Source organism: Chenopodium album, chromosome 3, assembly GCF_948465745.1.
Source record: "Chenopodium album chromosome 3, dcCheAlbu1.1, whole genome shotgun sequence".
Taxonomy (NCBI): domain Eukaryota; kingdom Viridiplantae; phylum Streptophyta; class Magnoliopsida; order Caryophyllales; family Amaranthaceae; genus Chenopodium; species Chenopodium album.
The window spans coordinates 1,902,039-1,911,050 of record NC_137836.1 but is presented as its reverse complement, the minus strand read 5'-3'; positions in this window follow the sequence as shown (position 1 = coordinate 1,911,050).

Sequence of the window (9,012 nt, the reverse complement as noted above, 5' to 3'; positions counted from 1 at the left end):
TTTTTTTTATTAAAATTTATTTATTTTTCTTTTAACTCAATGATTTCATAAATTAAAACAAGCCAACTACGGAGTATGTTTTTTTTTTTCACCTTATATTTGTTGAAGTGAAATATTTTTAATGAATTAAAATTATTTTTATCAAAATTAAATTAATTTTGTTTTATTAATTTTGTACTCATATTATATTTGTTATTATATAACTTTTGTTATTCCTCCCATAATGAGTTTGATGAGAATCGAACCCAAGTTTCTTACCTAAAATCCGAGAGACTTATCCTGTTAGTCTACTGAGCCAAGCCTCCTTCTCACCATAGATGCCAATCGGCAAATAAGCTGCCACACATCCATATCCAATACTTCTTATAATAACTGAACAAACGGTGGCAAAATCTATATATTAGTATATCCAATTATCCATTGATTATAACTGGATATTATAAAAAAAAATTTTAAAAAAATAAAAGTGTGGCTTTGTGACTAGATCTAACAATTCCCATATTTCAAATTTCAATGCCATAAATTTAATTAATCAAAATATTTAATAAGAATTTGCAGAGTATGGCCGAATTACTTTATTTATTTCCTGAATATTTCTTATCGATTTAGTAAATTGTGTGATACGTACTGATTAGTGATGTCTACATTAGCCTTTCTTCTTGCTTACCTTCATTACAAACTTTTATATGTTGGTCAACAATTATGAAAATTATTTTGTTAATGCTACGGGAATTACTCACTGGTTCTGGGGTTACTCGGTTAGTAAGAGATTCTCACTCGGTTAGGGATTACTAAGTTGGTTAGAGATTACTCGCTCGACCAAGTGTTACTAGGTCGGTTAGGGATTACTAAGTTGATTAGAGCGAGATTACTTGGTGTCTGTCAACTGGCCACACAACCGTACACAAAAGTTAATGTAACTTCATAAATAGTAGTCTTGTTAAAAAAAAAATAAAAAGAAAATCATAAGTTTATATCTCAATACTTAACGAGCACCCATATACGAACTAGACTAGAGCTTCCTAATGTTATTTTCCTTACTTAAAAAAAAAATATAAGAACTAAATTAATTAAATTATGTTATGAAATATATATTTGTGGATGCCCATTATACCTGGTATCATTCCAGAACTTTCTAGATTTTAGGGTTTATTATTCTTTAAACAAACCCTATCAGTTGTATTGTATCTATATATATCTATACCTCCATTTTATGAAATACAAGTGGAACATACAGATTGGTTTTCTCTCCATCTCTCATGTTTTCTACATATTTTATAACAAATTACTTATTTTATTTGTGTCTTTATATATATGACTTATGCAATATTAATATATATTATTTGGACTAATTTGGAGGATTAAGAGAAACGTTAGTTTCACTTATTTAAATATGAAAGAAGTATAACAATACAGAGTATGTAGATTAGGTTCATCCATAAATTGCTACTTACTTTTCTTTTCTTCTTTTTTTGAACGAAAAAAAACCTATATACTTAATTCTCCAAGTGTAGCTTCTATTGTATATATATTATTTATTTGACACAAAAGAGTAATTAGTCCAAATTAAAGAAATACAATTTGATCTAGTTCTTATATGATAGGGCTTTAGTTCTAATCATTAGATAATAGTGATAATATAACATACATTAGCTAATCAATTTAAATAAGGAAAAAGGGTAGAAAAAAGTAAAAAAAACACTAATTTGTAGATTGAATACTATACTTGACGCAATAAGTTTCATATATCATCAAATCTTGACACCTAATGTTTTAAAATAACACGATTTAGTTCAAGAAAGATGTTTGATCTTGATAGCCTAATTTTTACTTGATTGTCATTGGAATAGACATCATAGTCTATTCTTCTTATTATCTACTATCACTAATGGATAGTAGATAAATCAAGCTAGAGACACTTGCTTGTAAAGTTCAATTATCAAATAATTGCTGAATTGGAAATTACTAATTTTGTGGTGTGTGATTGTGCATATTATCAAGCTATCAAAGTTATGTTCGTGTCCCTTGAAAACATACTTTGTTGCTTTTGTAGTTTTCATTCATATTCATAGTATGGATTTATCCTATCCATACCTAGCCTTAAACTATTAAGGTCCCGTTCTCTTTAGCTTAGTTTCACTTCAGCTCCAATTAGTTCAGTTTTCAATTTTCTTCTCTCATAAACAATTCATTTCAATTCAGTTCAGTTCATTTCCAATCAGTTCAGTTCAGCTCTTGTTCACCTTGTTTTCACTTATTTCAGTTGTAATTATTTTGGATAAGTTTAATTAAATTCTGATAAGTTTAGTTCAAGGAAAAAAAATTATGATAAGAGTTATCTGAATACTAATTATAACTAGTATAAGTTTTAATAAGGCCTAAGAAGTTCATATAACTTTATGTAAGTTCTGAGAAGTAGTGAAAATCAGGTAAATAGACACACCATAATAAAAACAGGTTTTAATAAAGTTTAATAAATTCGTATAACTTCAGTACGTAAGTTCAGATAACACACCCTAATGCACAAGATATATCATAACAGATAAAGATAAATATATAATACAAAGAATATTTATTTACGAGTTTATTATAAAATTTGATGAATGAGGTTTTGAAGAGTTAGTTCTTAAAAGTTGCAAAACTAAACTCGATTATATATACAAGATAATATTAAATTTAATTAACATTATCTTAATCCCAAAATAAAATTGTAGAAACAGTAATTGTTTTTTTAATGGCTGTTAATGATACCCTATTACAGTTTTTATCCAACGCTTAAAAAGAATAGAGAAAAGCCTTGATTTAATTGATGTGAACTATACATCTCAACTCAATAATCAATGGACCCAACATTATGATCCAAAAGGAAAAAAAACGAAATTGACATTAATAATGGAAACAAGTTGTGGTTGGAAATCAAAGCAATGTCTTTTTTATGAACTTCTAGCTTAAAGAACAGGGTTATCCTCACCCATACATTCATCACTTAATGTTAACGCAAATCTGTTACGTGTGATGACGTTAAGAGTTAAGTAATTGCCAAGTTAAAAGAGTACACCTTCACAAGCATGAGTGCAAGTAAATAATGCAACATTTTGCATTGTATGTAATGACTAACGATTGCACACTATAGTGATATTCGTGTCAGGTTGAATTATATTCGGTATTTTAAAAAAAAATCTATAATAAGATGTGTTAAAGGATCAACTCAATAAAAAACTTAAGCTGATGGTTGAAGTCTATGATTGATTTATATGCTCTATCACACCTCATCACATGAGAGCCTATTAACCTTGAAGTGCAGATGTAGCATGGACCTCACCATATCCAACTTTTAATATTCCACTTTGAAAGAAGGGATAGATGAGATTCAAACCCGTAATACTTGTGTCTCGCTGGCTTTGATACCATGTTAAGGCACCAAATCAATCAAATTGAGATGGTCCACTAACAAAATGTAGTTGTAACGTGTTAAGAAAAGTATGTACAGTTAGTTGAATTGAGAGTATATATTCACCGGGAAGGCAAGTTTGTAATAATCTCGGGAGGTTGTCTTCGTGAGGAATTGAAACATATACTCCTTCCGTCCTTTTATTAATAGTCTATTTGAGTTTTTTCACAGGAATTGAGAAAATTGTATATTCCTTAAGATTTATAATTGATACTACAAATATGAATATGGGATTAGAGAGAGATTGAAAGAAAGAAAAAGTAGTTAGATATTATTGATGAGAATGAGAGAGAAAGTATTGAAAATTAATGTTAAAAGTATAAAAAGAAAAAGAAATCATCAAAAAGAAATTATTATCAAAAAGTACAACATATAAATATAAATAAACTTTTAATTCTAGTTAACCCAAAATAGAATACAAACTCTTAATAAAAGGACGGATGGAGTATATTCAGTTTAATTTCAGTTCAGTTTATTTTAGTTCAGTTCAGTTAAGTTCCTAATATCCTTTTCTCATAAAATATCATTTCAGCTCATCTATTCAGTTTTATTCAGTTCAGTTCATTTCACTTCATTAAATGTGAACGAGCTCTAAGACTTCACTGACCTTTGTGATTTTGTAAAAGTTATTCATGGACATTCACAAGGTAGATAACTAACTACCCGATACAAAGATCGGATTTACCGCACACGCATCCTTGCTAAAAATAGAAGGTCGTCCTTATTCTCCTTTAACTCTTTGTGCTTTACAATCATTATTAGCAACTTGTATAGTGTAATACAGTGTGCATTCAAGAATGGACCATAAACACGTTTTTTTGCATGCTTCATTTGTTTATTTTATTATTAAACCACTCCTACTTGCTACACCAATATAGTCAATAAATTATTAGTATGGCAGCTTAGCTATTATTACTGTAACACGGTCATAATTGATATGTTATCAAAACTAATTACCGTCACTTTCATATATAACTTTTGCACATAAGAAAATAAATCACTCCAAAAAATATTTGGTCAAATTTGGAACCTAATTAAAGTAATTATTGTTAGAAAACAAACAAAATTGGTCACTCTCTTAACAACTAAGATCAGAAACCAAAGGTGGTTGAATTGATTACAAAGTTTGATAACTTATAATACAGTTAAGACTATAAGTTATCTACTGATTCATTATTAATTATTTGAATAGGGTTGTATTGTACACTTAGGTAAGTAGGTTAAGTACGGATTAATGTTTGGTAAAAAAATAATAAACTAGGGTAATTGACTAAATTGAATTTAATCACATTCATTGACGGTTTGATTATTCCCTATCTAATTTTCAAGAATTTAGTACTTTTTCCTCGTATAAATATACATATTGTAAAATCAATTTATTTTTCATAAAATAAACTAGTACTTGCTCGGTACTCCTACATGTTAATCATAAGGCGACATAAGCATTATATGTTAATTTGATGTTTCTTGAACGTCTTACACAAATAATGAATATATTGGATCAAATTACGACTATATATTAATTTTGGAGGGAGAGATCATGATGAAATCGATAATCTCTTTATACATAATCAATTATATGCTCGGCCATATCATATCAGCCGCCAAATAGTGCTCTAAATCTAAAAAAATACAAGTTGTAGCTTACCTAAATCTTGATTATTTACTACTACTTTTAAGCTTGAATGACTTTTTACGAAATCAAAAAAAGTTTCTCATCAATTGAGACGTACTATCCCTTATATTTGTAATTCAAGAAAAGTCTTAAGTACTTTATAATCATTGCCAAATTGCAGCCGCAGTTTCACGAATAGTTCTAAGACACGTTTTTTTTTTTTTTTTTTTTTTAATAAATTTATTATATGTACTTTGCTATTACATTTATACTCTTCAAAGATTGGCTGCTGTTATTTTGTTGTTCTACTCGCACAAATTATTTATTTATCTATTTAATTGCATGTCACTCTCATAATAAACACAAAATTGCAGAGTAATTACACTTATATAAAAGCTTTAAGTCAAATTTGGAACCTAAATAATTTATTAAAATATATTAAAATCATTATAACCCTAAGAGAATACGACAAAACTTATTCAATTTTTATCTATTTATTAACAACTAAGAAATTGTTGTTAGAAATTTTATCAACGCGATAAGTAATCATAATAATGTTAATAACTTATTAGGCGTGTATATTATAAGTTATCTCTTAATAAATAATAAGACAACTTAAGTATAAGCTTAGTTTTAAGAGAGGGGAAATTGAGTACGTTAGTGTATGTGATGATGGAATAATAAACTATAGCTTAGGTTATGGAATAAATTCACATGAGAAAAAGTATGAACCGTACTTATATAGTGATAGAGAGAAATAATGATAGATTGGAGGTTTTTGTAATAATTTCAAAATTCGGTGTTTATGTTTGTATATTGTCTATATATTAGACGACATAGACAAATTAATAGATCAAGATGCTCTAATTAGTCTAATACGAATTGAAGTATATTATTAGTGTTGGGTTTGTGTAGAAACTAGAAAGCTAAGGTACATGAGAATATGTTGGAGGCATAGGACTAGGAAAAGGGAACAACTCACTACAAGAAAAGGTTCTATTAATTTAACGACCGGGAAATCTCGTCATTAAAACCCATTGTAAAAGTGTATTTTATGACGAGTCCCGTCGAGAGCATGTCATAAAAGGGGCTGTTATAGATTACTGATTACATCGCAAAAGCTAATTATGACGGGCAAAAAACTCATCGGAAAAGCCAATTAATAACTATGAGTATAATGTTTGTTCGTTTGGGATTTTATAAAGCTGATTTGGGTCTTTTGCATAAAGTTGAGTATGTTTTATAGCGGACTAAAAGACTATCATTAACAATGTTGATTTAGGGACAAAATTTGAACTTGTCATTAATGACCACCGTCATAAAATAATTAGATTTTTGTAGTGACTCCAATCCTTAAACAAACACAAACACTAAATTTCATTGAATACATATCCCAACTCTAACTCGTAACATCAATTAAGTTCTAATCACATGATGAATATACAAGTTGGAATCAACAACATAAGCAAACTAAGTTGAAAATTAAGTTTATGAAACACAAATACAAATTTTCAATATTGAATTCAAGAAAAGTTAAATACGTCTAGTACAACTTACTAACAGTTGTAGTTTGAAATGTTAATACAAGTGTATATATAACTTAATTACAATTAACCTACAACTGTAGTTTGAAAACAAATTTTTTTTTTTTTCAGTGAACTATTTTTGGTGGCTACCAAATTGTAAACATATAACGTAAGCTTAGCTACTTAGCAACATGTTGCCGACTCTCTAGCTTAATACGTAACGCCACTTTTTCATGGACGACCAACGTCATCCTCAATTAAATTTTATTTTCTAACAAAAAAATGGCTCGTTAAAAAATTAAAATTATCGATTGACCATTTCAATACTAAATTACATACGTGTATATTGTGATGTGTGATTTGTGTCACACATATATGTTATAATGTCAATAGATATTAATATAAAAGCAATATAGTCAAAGATTCTTATATGTATGTACGCACCATTTGGGTATAGTACTGAGCTACGAGTTTATATTTCATTTTTTTATACGTATATAGTATAGTATGTGTATAAATGTATAATAGACGTTTATTTGTTAATGATTTAATAATATCTAGCTTAGCAACCTTGAAATAAAATAGGATTGGTGTCCCTTCTTTATATTGTAAGGTAACTAGCTATATTATAATTTCTTGCATCAATGAATGAACCTTAGATTCAATTCCATGGTTGCTTGTAACAATGCATGTAGTAGTTTAAGAAATGAAGAAAAGGTAACAATAAAAAACAATAATTGAACAAAAGATACCAATTACTCTCCGTTGGGACAATGTATGTCAAAACTTCTAAGGAATAAATTAGGGCAGCAAGCATTTACAAATTTTAATCAATTTTGTTTCTAATATAAAACTAGTTCGTACGTAGCAACGCTTAAGGGTTAATCGTATAATTTACTAGATACAAGTCATACAACTATACAAGCCTACAATATTAATAAAGAAGATACCCTAATACAAGTCGTACAACTATATGTTATAAAGTTACCCTAAAATGAACAAAAGATACCTTAATATGAATAAAAGCTACCCTAATATGAATAAAAGTTACGAATCATTTATGCTTTATTGATAAAAGTTATCCAAAAAATTGTAAAAGTGACCTAAGTGCCTGTTCACTTCAACTTAATTTCAATTCACTTCATTTCAGCTCCAATAAGTTCAGTTCAGTTCAGTTCAGTTCAGCTCTTAATTTCCTTCTCTCATAAAATATTCATTTCACCTCTATTTAATTCGGTTCAGTTTCAATCAGTTCAGTTCAATTCAGCTCAGTTCAGTAAATGCAAAGAGACCTCAAATTTGATAAAGTGACCCCCGAGGTATACAAAAGTTACTCATGAATATGGGTACGTTGAAATAAAACTTCCACTCATAAGTAGTTAGTTGCTTCACATGGCATAATCACAAAACGCCAGCATAGCCAACAGTGTCGTGTTGTAAAAGAAGGTTAAGGTAAACGTGCATATACTTTGTAGTTCGAATAACGTATCTATTCCAAGAGAAGATATTTTGTAACATGAATGTATGACGTAAAAGCAAAGAACAATAGAGTATAAAGATAATGTTGCATATTTTTTTTAGGTAATTCAAATATAATTGAAACGTGGCGGATAGTTAAGTGTCCTTTAGAAAATCTTAGGAGCTACCCTAGCCTCAAGTTATTACACCTAGCTATGCATACTATACAAAAAAAAAAAAAAAAAAAAAAAAGGCCAAATATAGTACTACGTAGATTGTTATATGAAATACGAAGTAAAATTTACTATAAATGGCATAATATATTTAATGTTTTTATGTGTGGTCTTAATTGCATATTTGCATGGTAGACATTGTTTTCGTAACAAGAATTAGGACAAACTTTAATTACTTAAAGATTACTCCATAATACCTAATTGATCAAATTTAATAATCAATGAAAATTTATTATCAACAAATGGATTATTACGAGTATTATCACGACGACAACCTTGCATTAAATAGAAACATAATCTATGAATTAGTAATTTAATATAATCCGAGTGAAAATATAAGCAACAATACTTTATTCCCTTGATTATTATCCTCTAAGAATAGTAATTTTAATAATAAGGTAATCACCTCAATCTTACAAAACATCGATTATATTGTAATAAGTATAGAGTAATACATAAACTGTTATAAGCTTAAAACTTTAATTGATCAAAGAATTAGCATAGGAATAAAGATTCATATATAACAATATACTTCGTATATGTTTGTTCTTGGGTCACATGGATTCCTTGGGCCAATATTTTGGCAACAAATCCTTATTATACTGCATTTTATAACCCTCATCAGTCAACAGGCTTATATCACTACTTGTATTTTGGGCTATTTAGGTGGGTCCAGGCCAAGTTCTTTACCTCACCATTCCTTACGTAAGTTCATTTATTTGTTTTTTT